The 15,673-nt window shown below is 46.4% G+C and overlaps 1 pseudogene; it reads left to right on the top strand.

Moving 5' to 3' along the window:
• Positions 1 to 3,981: 3,981 nt before the first annotated feature.
• Positions 3,982 to 13,955, top strand: LOC146187853 (uncharacterized; annotated as a pseudogene).
• Positions 13,956 to 15,673: the final 1,718 nt, after the last annotated feature.

The raw sequence follows: 15,673 nt of genomic DNA, 5'->3' as shown, positions 1-15,673 counted from the left end.
GGCGCAGCTATCTTGAAACACACATGCTTCAGGATGACACGGGGGGTTGTCCAGGAGGAAATGAAGTGTAGCTATAACAATTGGGGAAAATAAAGCTATTGACCTGCGCACATTAATTTTTTCAAGGTTGTTTGGCTCAACATGAGCCCGCGTGAGTAACTTAACTTGTAATGTGGGCAATTCGGGAACACGGAGGGGACAGCTGAAGGAAGCAGGATCTTCAGCTTTATGTTCTTCCTGTAATCGTCATCTGTGAAGTGTAGTGAGTATACCAGTGACTTCTCATTCGGCTCCCACCGGCTTCCTTTTCCATCCTAGCCCTCCCGAGATATGTTTTTCAGCCATGCTGCTCGACGTTGTGAATCGCACGGGAACTCATGGTAACCGATCTTTTCTTGCTTTCGTGGTGCACAGCGGCACCCAGCAGTTGCCTGGCATGGTGCTGCATACGCTTAGGACGCTGTTATGCTGAGTAGTCAAAACGATAACACGCGCCAACCCAGCCAGCGCGCTCCTTCCGCGTCGTCTGCTCGTCCGTGCCGGCGGCGCCTTGTCCTGGAGTGGTGGCGCCCCCGCGGAGAATAACGGCGGAAACTGTAACTTCTCCCAATACGCGCTTCCCCAGCCATTGAGGCTCGACGCGACGGGCCGCACCAAGTGCGCCTTCATTGAGCGGCCGTGGCCCAGATTTTGGTGCTGTAGTTTCGTTGAGCCTGGGGGTCAGTTCTTTGCTTCTGCGCAAACGTCCCTGTCATACATCTCCCGTGATATGTCCTTTTTAGGGACGACTAGGAGGTAATTTTGTGGTCTTTATACTTTATATTGAGGGGATAGCATAGGGAGAGAGAGGCGGGCGCCCGCTGCTTTTCGTCTCTAGTGAGATGATGGGATGCGTCGGGGTGAGAGGAATATTTCTTTTATTGTTATCCTCTAAGTGAGTGAGAGAATGAGACAAGAGAGAGGAGGAAAAAAAAATAATATAAGTGAAAAGCGAGAAAAATATGAATTTAGGTGTAGTACTTGTAGTTGATGATGACTTAGAATAGAGGGAGGAGGAAATAAGAAACGAGAAAGAGGGAAAGGGGGACCGGGGGCCGGTGGCATTAAGTTGTCGTTCCATACAAAGTGTCTTTGCACTCAAACACATATAAACGGATCAAGAATGGGTGTAGAATGGTCATGTTTGAGCTAGCTCGTCGTTTATTTTTTTAATGATTGCTTCGAGTGCCTTGTATGTTTTTCATTTTTGATGATTTCCGGTTTGTGTTGTGTAGTGTGTTTTGGAAATTTGCTTATGATGGGTTGTCTTACTTTTGTTGTGAGTGGGCAGACTGTAAGATAGTGGTCAATGTTATCTGTCTAAGCTCCGCATTTACAAGTGTTGTTGCTTGTAAGGTTAAATGTTTTAAGATAATGTGGAAAGCGTCCATGTTCTGTGATTGCCTGAGTGGTATAATAATTTGAAGGAAAGTGTGATGGAATTTGTGATGGATTTTTGATCCATTTATATGCGTTTGAATTTTTCCCCTCTTTATGCCAATGTTGTATCCATTTCTTATACATGTCTTTGCGAAGGGATGTTTTGATGTATTGTTTTATTGCAGGTATGTGTAGTGTAGTGCCGTGTTTTGTTGCTTCTTTTGCTGCTAGATCTACCAGTTCATTTTCTATTATACCAATGTGAGCTTTTACAAAGTGGAGTGTTATGGTATGGTTTTCTGATGCTTGGTTGTAAAGTGTTTTATTGTTGTTTATGAGAGGATTTATGTTGCAGGGATTTTTTAGTCCTTTTAGAGTGGATAGGCTGTCTGTCATTATAGCGATTTTGTTGTGTTGAGAGTTTGTGGCGTAATGGAGTGCTTGTGTTATGGCGGTGGCTTCGGCTTCAAATTTTGATGAATATTTTGGTAATTTAAATTTTTTTCATCGGTTAATTTGTGATGTGAGTTTAAAATGATTATTGCTGCACCTGTGCCTGTTTCTGACTCCGATCCGTCGGTATATATGTATAGGCCAGCATCAGTTGGAATTTGTTTGCTGTAGTTTATGGAAGTTAATTTGGCTGGGTGAATTTGTCTTAGGTCGGTTTTAGTGGTGATGTTATCTGAGTTGAAGCTGCATTCATTTGTGTTATATGGTGCTTTGTTGTGTAGTATATTGAATAGTGTATTCTCCCTTTCGATAGTTAGATATAATGGAGGAATGTTGGCTAGGATTGGGAGAGCGATGTTAGGGGATGTTCTAAAGGCCTTTGTTATTTTAAGGAGGGGGATTCTTTGGATAGATTGAAGCTTTCTTAGCATTACAGAGCCAGGTGTACACCAAATTGGGGAGGAGTAGTGTATTAGTCTTTCTGTTGCCCTTATATAGATGTCTCGTAAGTGTTTAGGTGTCATGCCTCATGAGTGTCCTGTGAATCTTGATATGTTTGTTGTGATTGTGGATACTTTTTCTTGTATGTCTTTTAAATGTGGGAGAAATGAGAGTTTTGAGTCGAATGTTATGCCTAGTATCTTTAAGGTAGTTTTGTGGTTTAGGTTTTGATTTGCGAACTTAATTTTAGGGGGCCTTGATAAATATTTGTTGCCAATGATAAGATATTTGCTTTTATGGGGACTGTATTCTATTTGTTTCGAGAAGGTCCTTTGCTGAATGGTGTTTAATATGGAGGCGGAACGTTCTTCAAGTAGATTACGTGAGTGTCCATGTGCAATGATTGTTATGTCGTCAGCAAATGCTTGGATTTGTGTGTGTTCTGGGAGAGTAGTGTTGAGGAGGTCAGCGATTGTGATGTTCCAGAGCAGAGGGCTTAGTGGTGATCCTTGTGGTGATCCTTGTGGAAGATTGTGAGTGATTGTTGTTTTTCCTGTGTTGTACGACATGGTTCTGTTTGGTAAAATGTCTGCTGTTAATTGAGTGAGGTTTTGAGGGCAGTTGTGTTGGCTGAGAAATTTAGTTACATAATCTCGTTAATTTAAATTAAATGCATTTTTATGTCAAGTGAGATAATAAGGGTTGTTTATTTGTTTAGTTTGTTTTCTTTAATTCGTTTGATGAGTGAGTGTAGTGCAATACTTGTGAGTGAATCCGAATTGGTTAGCTGGAAAGAGGTTGTGTGTATATAGAAAGAAATATATACAATTTTTAAGAAGTGTTTCGAGGATTTTGCCGAATAGGGAGTTAAGTGCTATGGGACGGAATTGATTAGGTGAGGGTTGGTTAAGGGAGAATTCTTTTTTTTTTTTAATTACGATTATCTTCGATTGTTTCCATGCGGAGGGGAAATGTGATAATGAGAGACATGAATTGAATATGTTTATGATTAGTTGTTTGTGTTGGTAGTATAGTGTTTGGATAAATTATGTGCTTAAAATGTCTGGGCCTGGTGCGGTGTGTTTTTTAAGTGCATGTACAACAGTGTAGATTTCTTGTTCTGTGAAGGGAATGTCTTTATTTAATTCAGAAGAGCTTTGGTTGATAAGTTCCTTTTCGAAAGGGTTGTGGTCTGATTGACTAGTTACTTTGGTGGAGGTGGATGGGGACATGAAGAGAGTTTTTAGGATGACATCGACTGATTCTTCTAGTGTTGTTGTCAGCTCACCATTTGGTTTGGGGACCGCTGGTATGTTAAGGTGTGTTTTTATTTTGCTACAGGCTATTTTGTAAGGAAGTGTGAATTGATTATTTGAGATACGGCTGCAATACTCTTTCCATGATTTGTTTCTTGGGCTTGAAATGTTCTGTTGGTATTTTTTGAGTAATTGTATGCATGTTTTTTTGTGTCGTTCTTTTAGTGGCGCTGGGGCATTCTGGTACCGTCTGCTAGCTGCCTTGGTTTTTTTCCTCTCCATTTCAAACTCAGTAATCCACCACGGGTTTGGAGAATGGTCATTATTTACATTTTTACTGAATTTTTTGCTGAAATTTTCGATTTTTTTGTGTAAGTGATTTATTACGTGTTCTAATCGGGTTAGAGTTGGGATGGGTGTGTCTGATGTTTCTTTGAGCCAGCGGTCTTGTTTAAGTTGTTGTAAAAGTTTGTGTGTGCCGTTCTGTGTTAGTCTTTTTTGTTGTGAGTTTGTGCTTTTGAATACATCGATTAGAATGTATTTATGGTCGCTAGCGTTTTCATGGTCAAGGACTTCCCAGTTCTGTATGTGTTGGAGTGTATTGAGTGTAGTTGCTGTGATGTCTATCCATCTGCGTCCATTTCTTGTTTCGAATGCTGGAGGAGAATTAGGTGAGTTAAGGATGGCCAGGTTATATGCATTTAGAATTTCAATTATTGCATCCCCTCTTTCATCTGCTATTGTACCCCCCCATATAGGTTTTTTGGCATTGAAATCTCCTGCTATTAAAGTATGTTCTTTGTGTTGTTGGAGTATTAGTTCTAATTCAGATGCATGAGTTTCAATGTGTTCTTTTGGAGGTGCGTATACATTTATAATTAGAAGCTGTCGTTGGTTCCACGTAATGCGTGCTGCTATAAGTGTTTGTGTGACTTTGAGTGGAAACATTTGGATGTTTTTGTTGTGAATTATGATTGCGGTTTTAGGGGCCTGATCAGATGGTAGAATTTTGTCTTTTAATGTGAATGATGTAATTTTGTGGTTGTGGTAGTATGGTTCTTGGATGATTGATATGTCCTGAAAGTGTTGTTTCTGAAAAACATGAAGAACTTCGTTTGCCTTGCATGAGTGTGCCAAATTGGCTTGTAATATTTTGAGTGTGTGTGGTGTGTTGTGATCTAAGTGTTCTGTGTGTTGTGTAGAGTGTGTGTGTAATGTGCGTGATGGGCGAGTGTTGTCAGAGAGTGTGCCCTGTGCAGTCGGTTGTTGATATGCCATCCTCTTTAAATAGACTGGCTCACTTATTGCCAGCGTGCCTCCTGTTGTCTCTGGAGCTCTCTGTTGGTTGGCCATTCTCTTTAGTTAGACTGGCTCGCTTATTGCCAGCGTGCCTCCTGTTGGCTCTGGAGCTGTTGTAGTGAGTGGCAGAATCTGGACCCTACAGGGTGGTCGACTGTCTGAAGACACGGACTTCCTCCCTTCCTATAATGGGCAGCCGAACGCGGAACTAGATATGGAATTCACCGTCAAAAAAATACAGGCCGCCATCGTAGCCATGCGCAGAGGCACAGTTGCTGGGAAAGACAGGATCATGGTGGGACTCCTCGCTAATCTCCACGACGCTGCCCTCACACAGCTCGCGAATTACATTAACAGCTGTTGGCACATGGGCCGGCTATCAGACGAGTGGAAAGAAACCCAAGCTGAAAACATCAGTTAATATGTCAATTAGGCTAATTAGAAGAATTGCCAACCATAGGAGAGGAGTTAAAGAAAAAGATCTCTGTAGGATAGTGCAGGCATTTGTCCTGAACAGGATGGTGTATGTGCTACCATACCTGAAACTAGATGCTGCGGAGAAAGGCAAAGCCGAGACAGTAATTAGGCAAGCATACAAAGCAGTCCTGGGGCTGCCGAGCTACACATCGACAGAAAGACTCATGGTACTGGGAATACATAATACACTAGAGGAGCTCAAGGAGGCTCACCTCACAATGCAAAAAGAACGGCTTAAAGGAACGCTGCAGCGGTTTTCAAATGTACCAATACTATAGGCTTTGAAGTAGATTATTTGTTGATCATGCCTATGAAGTTATTTTTTCGATTATGAATAAAACATCTGCGCATTCGTCGACTGAAAGCGCGCAATTCAAATTTCCCGCACCCCGCGTGACACCTACAGAGGAGGAAAGCGGAGGGAGAAACCTAGCTTCTCCGTCCGTCGTGACGTCACCGTTAGGAGCCGGAGGCGTTCAGAGCCAACGGAGGGGCTTTTCGGCGTGCGCTGTTCCTCGTTTTGCGTACGTTGCGGACGTTGCGGACGTACAAAACCCGTCAACTTAGTGTTGTGCATCTGAAATAACACAGCTCTGCATGTGTTCGGATGCACGAACAGCTGTGGATGCACGATGTGATCTTCCATTCTATTAAAAGCTCACGGCGCAATGTGGTGTTGCTGAGAAGAGAGATAAATTCAAGCCGACCAAAGGAAATATTCTACTCGAAGCATTTTCGTAACTGCGACTACATGCAATTTGTTCCTAATGCGAATTCTATAGGGCTGTGACAAAAAGGCGTGGCTGAACCATGACACGGTTCCTTTGTTTCCTTGTACAAAACAGTAGGGACAGTCATCTGCGATCCGTTCATGGACTGCTATCTCATGATGCGATGATCAGACAGCATCGGCGCATGGCTGTATTCGCGTGTCTCTTTTTTTTTGCGCAAAAGCTTCGCGCAACGGCTGCTGTGCTAAACATGGACAACGCATCAGTAGCACGCACTGATAATTTTTGCGAACTAGCAGATGATTAAGAAGAGCCCACTGCTGTGTCGAGCTAGATTGTGAAGACTGCGAGATCTTTGCCAGCACGGTACGTGCCTGACATGTTCGTGGAAGCCTTACGGGAACATTATTAGAAGATAAGGAGTGTACCGCTCAGCCGGGTAGAGGAGAATTCAGGTAAGGAGCGCAAAAAGCGAGGTTTCCTTCGGTGCGTCCAAGCAATCAATCATCAAAGTTGTTCAAACATGGCCTTGCGATTTCGCACCCGTTGCTGCCTCGTCATTTTACATAGCCCTGTCTTGTTTCGAGATGCACATTAAGTTGGAAATGAAAACGACGAAGCTCTTGTAACAAAGCACATTTCGGAACACGGCTTTCTAATGAAGGTATGGTTGCGAAGGAGCTGCAGCTTGGCTTTCAACATACGTCAGCCGTCAATTCACTAAACGTGTATTGTGACAGTACGATAAAAAGGAAAGGCTTTCAACGTCTGCTAAATGTCGTATGACTAAATGTCAATGCCTCGTATGCATTGCAGAGCTCCGCAACCACACTTCGCTTATTGTTCCTTTGTCTGGTGGTAGCTGTGTACTGCTTCACCCTTTCTATAACATTCTTCGTTTTCCCAAAGTACTACGACTGGCATTCAAAGCAGGATTTGGTACACCAAGCTTTGAGTTCATTTTTTCACAACAATGACCTTTCGGGCGGGGCGAGAGGCCTGAGACGGAGGTAGTCGGCTAGGGCATTGTTCGCTGCCCTTCCTTCCCAGGAAAATGCGGGCCGAGGTTTCGCTGAGGGTCATGTAGTTTCTGCTAATAATGACACACACTTTTTTTCAAAATGCCTGTAACTAAAGCAAGTTTTCGTGCCAAATCTACGCTCCCCACAACGAAAGGGCTGCATCGTTTGTGGGCGTATCTTGTACGGATACATGCGGTAAAAATCCCGATGGTAATTCGTGTGGAAATGGCATGCCATAATGACATTCACAAAGCCGCAGAGAGCTGCGATCAACCCAGCGCAGCGAAGGAGCCGCATCGGCAGCTTCCCCACTCCTCAGAATGTTGTCACGCGACCTCTTGGCCAATCACGGGCGGCGGCGCGACCCGCGGTGAGCCCCGTCACGCGGGCTGCGTATCTCTGCTGAAAAAATGCTATTTCTGCTTTCTTCTGCCTAATTTTAATCTGATATTCGAGCTCGCAGCATGAACAACTATGGCTTTCTGCTGAAAGCCCAACTTTTGCAAAACGTGCTGCAGTGTCCCTTTAAGCGCAGTAAGACAGGCAGAGCCATACTGGAGCGCCTAGGTATAGGCGTGGAACTTCCACCCGAGGACACGAAAACACAGCTACCCAAACTCCTTCGCAAGCGACTGACGATCAAACACTACCAAAGAATATGCATCCTTCTTACCACGAAGGAAGGAGGAAAGCTAGGGCAATAGCTCCACACGAAAAATACCCAACGAACGAAGGAGCTGTCTATGTTGACACGGCAGAATACGCAGCAAGAGGAGCGTTCGCTCTGGCGGTGGTGGACGTGCACGGGCTGCTGCAGGCATCAGGGTCGGTAGTGACAAAATCTTCGGAAACCGCGGAAGAGGCAGCTGTGGCACTAGCCATAGCTAGCACCGAAGCGGATACAATCTTCTCCGATTCTAAATTTGCTGTTCGTAGCTTTGCGGGGGGCAGAATCTCAACTGCAGCGCAGAAAATACTGAAACTGACCATGCAACCATACAGAGAAATTGAGGTGATATGGGTGCCGGCTCACTCGGGGAATCCGAGAAATGAGGCCGCCCACAACAGGGCTCCAGGTTTCGTCAACCGAGTCGGTGGGTCCTTCGTATCCATGGGTTACTCCAAGGTAGGGCTGGCATCTTCTCATGATATCACAAGTCATTACAGATTGGAACGCCACAAATTTCCACCACCTGACAAAACGTTGCATAAGGCACAGGAGACCTCTTGGAGGAGACGCCAGACGAGATCCTTCATTAGCCCTTACCTATTAGCAAAAATGTACCCGGATGACTTTAACCCCGCGTGCAGTTTCTGTGGCGAAACAGCCACGTATGATCACATACTATGGCGATGTAAAGAAGAACCTCCACCGGAAGATCTAGTACAAATTCCTATCTTGAGCGATAGGAGGCCATTCTGGTCAGCTCGGACCCGGGCATTCAAGCCTTGGCCACCGAGTGGGCCACTAAGGTCGCCGCCAGCCATGGACTGGTGGCCATCTAGAGCGGACCGTCTGCATCTGCATTGACGAAATAAATGTTTTCCAATCGAAAATCCAGATGACCTGAATGCAGTGAAAACCATTGAGAGGTGGGAGGCTGCCCTATCCAGCTCTGGACTAGAGGCCCAACGGGCCCTCGTAACATGCACTCGGATAGCAGCGGCAGCCGATGGAGTCCCGGACTAGGGACCCCACCTACACATCCCCCTCACTTAAATCTACTCAATAAAGTTTTTCACTCAATCTTTGCAGATCATGTGTGGTCACGTGTTCTACTAGGGCTCTGAAGCGTGCCTTTCATAATTGATTCACTGAAATGGAAAGGCGCCCAATCTGTCACTTGTTTCTGTGGACACCTGAATCAACCTTCCATTGTGTACCAGTTGGGGTCGCGTCCCACTTGAGCTGTGAAGCGTGCCTCTAATAATTGCTTCACTGGAATGAAAAGGCGCAGTATTTGTCACATTTGTTTCTGTCGACACCTGAATCGCGCCGTAAGGGAAGGAATGAAGGTAGCAGTGAAAGTCCACTTGAACTCTGAAGCGTGCCTTTGATGAATGGAAAGACGCAGTATCTGTTAAATTTGTTTCTGTGGACGCATGAACTGCGCCATTAAGGAAGGAAGGAAGGTGGCAGTGAAAGTGTTGAGGAGATGGTGAAGGGTGGCTGATCCTGGCCCTGATCGGGCTGAGACGGGTAGGTCACCGCCGATTGCGGCGGGGGCTAGCCTGCCACCGAATTTTATCTGTAGTAGGCCGTCGTTGCACCCGCCACTGCTTCAGTGGTGGACGACGGCTGAGGTTGCGGCGCGCGCATCTCCCTGCCCTCTTCTTTTTCTTTCTTCTCTATTTCTCTTCTGTCCTCACGAGGCAGCGGATGAGGCTCAGCTAGGTCACCGCCGCTTGCGGCAGGGGGCTTGCCTGCATGCCACTATAGTGAACTAGATATTTTTATCTGGTGTAGGCCGTCATTGCAACCGCCACCGCTTCGGTGGTGGACGACGGCTGTTGCGGCGCGCGTCTTTCTCTCCCTCTTCCGTTTCTTTCTTCTCTATTTTCTCTTCTGTCTGCACGAGGCAGCGGAGGTGGCTCAGGCCCGTGCATTTTCGTTTTCTTCATCCTACAGCCACAACAACAGAACAACAGCTGCAGAGCCAGTAGTAGGCCCGTGCCGTTTTACGCGAAGCATATTAACGTAGGTTTCGGGCCTTCGCGCGACGCCCGGCGGTGGCCACCATTAACCCTGAAGTGGGGTCACGTGACATGACGTCACGTTATGACGTCACACCGGCTTCAGATGGGGCCTCATATCGCGCCGTCGGTCGCCTCCCGGCCGTGGCCACCATTGACCTTGAAGTGAGATCACATGATGTGACGTCACGTGATGACATCACAACGGCTGCAGATGGGGCCTCATATCACGCCGTCGGACGTCGCCCGGCGGAGGCCTCCACGCTTCGGTTCGCGCCATCGAGCGCGACGCGGCGGCGGCGCCACCATCGCTGCATCACGTGATATGTGACGTCACGCCAGGGATGAAGCGGCGCGCGCCCGCCGTCGCGTCAGTCTCTGTGCCCGCAAACGCGCCAGCGTCTTTGCGCCGGGCGTGTATGCGTAAGTGACATGCAAACCAAGAGTCATGCATTTACGGACCATAAGAGTGTGTTTGTCGGGCTGCAAAGAATAAAGTACGACGATTAACCTAAAACCACGTCTCCGTTACTTAGCCCCATCCACACTGAGGCAGCTGCTGAACATGCTTCGCATCCACTGGGCTTAACCTTGATAAGCCTCCAATTTTTTTTCCTTCTTCCTACAGCCACAACCACAACATAGAAAGTGGAGCTCGTTACGAGGGACAACGCCGACGCCGCGAAACCCTGGAACGGGCACCAAAGAGCTGTGCTCCAAAACCTTTATTAGCTCATACTGTCGTCCGTTCGCAGACTTTCGCACGCATTAAAAATGGCATCGAAGCCTTAATGATACCTAACAGGAAAGGAAAGGCATAGTATCGGTGACACTTGTTTGGTTGTAGGAAGAAGGTTGGTTGGTTGGTTTGTGGGGTTTAACGTCCCAAAGCGACTCAGGCTATGAGAGACGCCGTAGTGGAGGACTCCGGAAATTTCGACCACCTGGGGTTCTTTAACGTGCACTGACATCGCACAGCACACGGGCGCCTTGCTTTTCGCCTCCACCGAAAAGCGGCCGCCGAGGCCGGGATTCGATCCCGCGTCCTTGGGCACAGTAATCGAGCGCCGTAACCACTGCGCCACCCCGGCGGGGCTAGGAAGAAGGAAAAGAAAATGCACTGGCTCTGCAGCTGTGTCACCTCCGCTGTCTTGTGCGGACAGAAGACAAAAATTAAAGAAAAATTAGACGGTCTCTTAGATGCCTCCTAAAAGGAGAATGGCGAAATCCTACAATTCGTATTCTATAACTTGCATCCCACTGTTAGCCTCTTGTCGGCATTCCTTGCAGAGCTACATATAATTATAACTGGTTTACAGGAAACGAAAGGCGCAGTATCTATCACACTTTCTCCGGCAAGTGTGAGTTTGGACGGTACACCATCGCTCCTGTCGCGTGGCGAACCATGGCGCGCGTTCAAGTGTGGCATTGCAGGTGGCAGGGACGCATCCCGCCTCGGCCAATAAGAACGTCACAAAAGCGGGACACACTTTGTTGTGTCCCGCTTGTAGCGGATTGTACAGTTCTGACAAATGCTGACAATGGAGTATGTGCCATGTGTGTCAGCATGAACAAGATGTTAAAGAGAAAGGCTGCATCAAAACATCGCAGAAGAAAGTGCCCCCGCCGGGGTGGCACAGTGGTAAGACGCCCAACCACTGTCCGGAATTCCCGGGTTCGAACTCGACCTCGGCGGCTGCGTTTCGATGGAGGCGAAACGAAGTAGCGTCCGTCTGCTGTGCGATGTCAACGCACGTTAAAGATCCCCAGGGGGTCGAAATTACTCCGTAGCCCTCTTTCTCTCTTTCCACTTTAACTCCCACCTTCCTCACTTCCCTCAAGGCGCGGTTCAGGTGTCCACAGAAAACGAGTGAGACAGTTACAGCGCCTTTCCTTTCCAGTGAACCAATTATTATTATTATTAAGAAAGTGCCTGTAGCTGCCAGTGTGCGAAAGAAACGTATAATTCGAGCTACTGCTGCATGAGAATGCAAGAAAACAGAAGTCGGCTTAGTGTTAGGCTAAAAAATGCTTTCACGACTGCCTCAGAGGACATTGTGAAAGATTTGCCTGCGTCTCAGAAGATGTCCATTCGTGCTGCTTTCATGCAGCAAGCAGCTGTCACCTCGTGGATGCCGGTACACAACAGTGGCTCATGGTGTGTCTGCCCCTGATGCTAACAAGCCCGAGATGTTACAGGACTCTCTCTGATATGAAGACCCTCCCTCTTTCAGGCACTAACCGCCTCGTACAGTTTCTCATGGGCCTGCCATTCGAGTATAGTATGAATAAATTTGCACTGAAAAGTATTAGGCTACACAAGAATGGAAAGCCAGAGGGTCTTACATATGGGTCAATCATCATTAATGAAATCAAGCTAGGGAAACAACCGAGATCAACAGAGACTCTTGCAAATTTGATGGCTTCGTCAACTCTGGGGACATTTCCAATGAAGACCCTAACGTGCTGGCAGACCATGCGTTAGTAGTGATGTTTAATCCTATGTTTCAATCCTGGATTCAACCAGTAGCTACATATGCAACGAAAGGGGCCGCGACAGGATGGATTTTAGCGAATATAGTTTTGAGTTCAGTTTTACAGCTATTTGAGTATGGTGCCAATGTGATAGCAGATGGTGCAGGAAGCAATAAATTTATGTGGACACATCTTGGAGTCAGCGGTAAATTGAAAAGTTCCAAGTGCAAGATAGAACATCCTTGCCTTCCAGATGCATCACTTCATTTCATATGTGATGTTCCTCACATAATGAAGTGCATGAGGTATCATGTGATGAAACATAAGTATGCTCAGGTATGTTACTCACAACAGTTTACCACTCAGCATCTCGGTGTTTTCTTACAACTGTACTGTGCAACCATACCTCGTTTTCTCATTATGCAATGATTTCATTTCACATAGGAGACTGACAAGTAAATTATGAGCATTATGTGCGGCTGTTTGAGGCTGAAAAGAAAGTCACCATAATAGTAGTTCGAAAATCAACTGCATACTATGTGAACCCTCAGGCACTTCAGAAGATGAACGTTCATCTAGCTACTCAGGTATGGAGTTTTGAACAGTATTTTTAATCTTATATCACTTTCAAGTTTGCTACGTGCATGGGAGTCATTTACAAACTTCTGTACTGCTTGCCTATCTCCTTTGAGTCCTTAACAAATATGGAAATTGTAACCTTTGTTCCATATCGCTGACTCCATCAAAGCTCTGCTCGGAACATTTTTCTTCAGTTGCGTACTTTCGTGAGGCTATCAGGAGTTAATCGTTTGTTGGTTTGATTCTTTTTCAGCTTTTCAGCCGAAGTGTTGCTATTGGCCTGAAGGTAATAGGCAACTCAAAGTTCCTGACTGCAGTGACAGCGCTGGAACAGAGACGTTTACAAAATATTTGAATGATGTTTTTGACATCCTGAATGCTAAAGTTCCTGCAGCTGGAATCAGACGTGACTCTTCAAAGATTAAGGTCAGCTCTCTGAACCATTGTGCGCTTGTCATTACTTGGTGAACTAGCCAATCAAAGTGAAGTGATGTGTAAAATACGCGTAATTTTTTTTCTCATGAACCTTTTCATCATGATGTCCTTTATGGTTCTGTATGCTTGCAGATCTTGCAAGACTTCCTGCAAATGACGAATGACTCAATCAGTCCCAAATTTGAAGCTTTCTGCATCCTACCAGACCATGGAGTCTTTTCTTGTCACGTTAATGTCGGTCCTATCCTTAATCCAGTTTCGTCTCAGCCGTGGTGTCAGCTACGTGCTTACGGCAAGCTTGAACCAAGATCCACTTGAGGCAGTTGTGCTATTTCCCCCGTATTATCAGGGCAGTGCTGACACCATTTGTTTCTTTTGCAGAGGTTCTTTGGACTTGTGAAGTCGTTTGGAGGTGATGAGGATCACCCGACAGTTACGAATTGCGGCCAACTGTTCCGCCTGCTTTCTTTGTACACACCAGGGAAGTTGGCTGTAGAGGGTAACTGTGAGGAAGGCGATGACCGTGTTTTGCTAAGTGCATTTTCAAGCCTTGCTGAAAAGTGCTGTGAAGCACTTACTCGAAAGAACATGGTGAAAGAAGAGGTGTAGAATCGACTCACATCCATACCATTCAAGGACTTGTGCAATATACCCAGCGATCACGTCTACGATGAGCCAGCTCCAGAGACGACCGCACTGTACTGCTTAGCTGGTTGCGTTGCTTTTAAGATGAACGAAACTGCACGTTGCATGGACTGCAAAAAAATGCAGTTGGCTCTCAAGATGCCCATCCTCCTGAGGCACTCCTCGTAATGGAGTTTGCGTTTGCGTGTAAACACTGTAGACAATGTTTGCGTGTGTAAACACTGTAAACAATACCATAAGCAAAGCCAGCAAACTAGCCGCATTTGATTACCTTTTTTGGAAGGTATTTGACGGGCTCACTAAAACAAGAACGAATACTGTTGCCTGCTCACAGCACTGATGAAGTTACCGTCGAAGTGATACATTTTTATTTAGTCATCCGCATGCACCTTTTTGCACACGCAAAGTGCCGAGAGAACGACTGTGCAGTGAAAGCAGAACGCGAAAGAAAGAAGGCAAAGCTTGTGTGACAGTTCTCCAAGGCACTTTTTTTTCTTTAGGCATTTTAATAAAGTGCTTTTAATTTCGAACAGAATTCATCCTACTCTTGGTGTCACGCTTCTTGGTACATTGTGCACATTGTATAGTGTTGTAAAGCATGGAAAAGGCTGCACAGTAAAAGCTACAGAACGAAGGTGGGCTGCGGAGAGTGTCAGCTGCAAAGCGTTTCACCTCCGACTTCTACCTTGCCTCGAGGTGCGCGCTTGCGGTCAGCGCAAACGACCGCGACCGGCGCCCTAGATGTTATGAAATTCTCGTTGTGCGTTTGGTCATGTGGGAATGATTATAACAAATAGCGCATTTGGAAATAATATAATTTGAGGCGCGTCGCTGGTCACAAGAGCTAAACATTAAACATTATAGGATCGAAAAAGGATGCAGTCAAGTCCGCCATCCTACACAGGCGTGAGGCGCTTAATGAGCCGTACGGTTTTTTGCGACCATAAAACAAGCTTCTCGCGGATTTGAAGCCGCTGCTTGAAGCACAATTATTCTACAAAATGTCACAATGCGTACCATCGCAAGCTAGTATACAAGTGCAGTTTCGAAAGCCACCGAGCTGAAAAACGCACCGAGCGCACTCCACTACGACGAAAGCTGGTAAGCATGAATGTGTACTTCTTCCAGCGAAGACAGCAAAGTTCGAACAATTCGCCGCATGCTAAAATTACCGCAAATAGAAAAGGTTAGCAAACAAAATTCAGTTGTACAAGTGATGTAGGAGTCCCTGTGCTAGCGAAAGGCTGGGTACTAGCAGACAACACCTGCTTCTATAGCTCAACCTTCGACAGCAGCGCCGCGGTGGCAGGAACCGCGGCGAGCCGGCTCCTCCCTATGGGCGCTGCGGGCAGTTTCGAAACTTAACTATGCCTACAAACGTTGCGTCGTACTCCCGTTGTCCAACAGCCAAGCGATCTCACACGATGTTTCGTCGAAATCAGACTGATTAATTTACAGCAAGGGAAAGGCGCGGTAACTGCCTCACTAGATTTATATGGACACCTAAACCGCGCCGTAAGGGAGGGGAGGAAGGTTGGAGTGAAAGTGGAAAGAGAGAAAGAGGAGCCGTAGTGGAGGGCTACGGAGTAATTTCGACCACCTGGGGATCTTTAATGTGCGTTGACGTCGCACAGCACACGGGCGCCTCTTCGTTTCGCCTCCATCGAAAAGCAGCCGCCGAGGTCGGATTCGAACCCGGGTACTCCAGCGCTGTAGTCGGGCGTCTTACCACTGCACCACCCCGGCG

Source organism: Amblyomma maculatum, chromosome 5 (assembly GCF_055883805.1).
Source record: "Amblyomma maculatum isolate TAMU_Amacu chromosome 5, ASM5588380v1, whole genome shotgun sequence".
NCBI lineage: Eukaryota > Metazoa > Arthropoda > Arachnida > Ixodida > Ixodidae > Amblyomma > Amblyomma maculatum.
The sequence above is the reverse complement of the archived record's forward strand: the minus strand, read 5'-3'. Positions and strand labels throughout refer to the sequence as shown.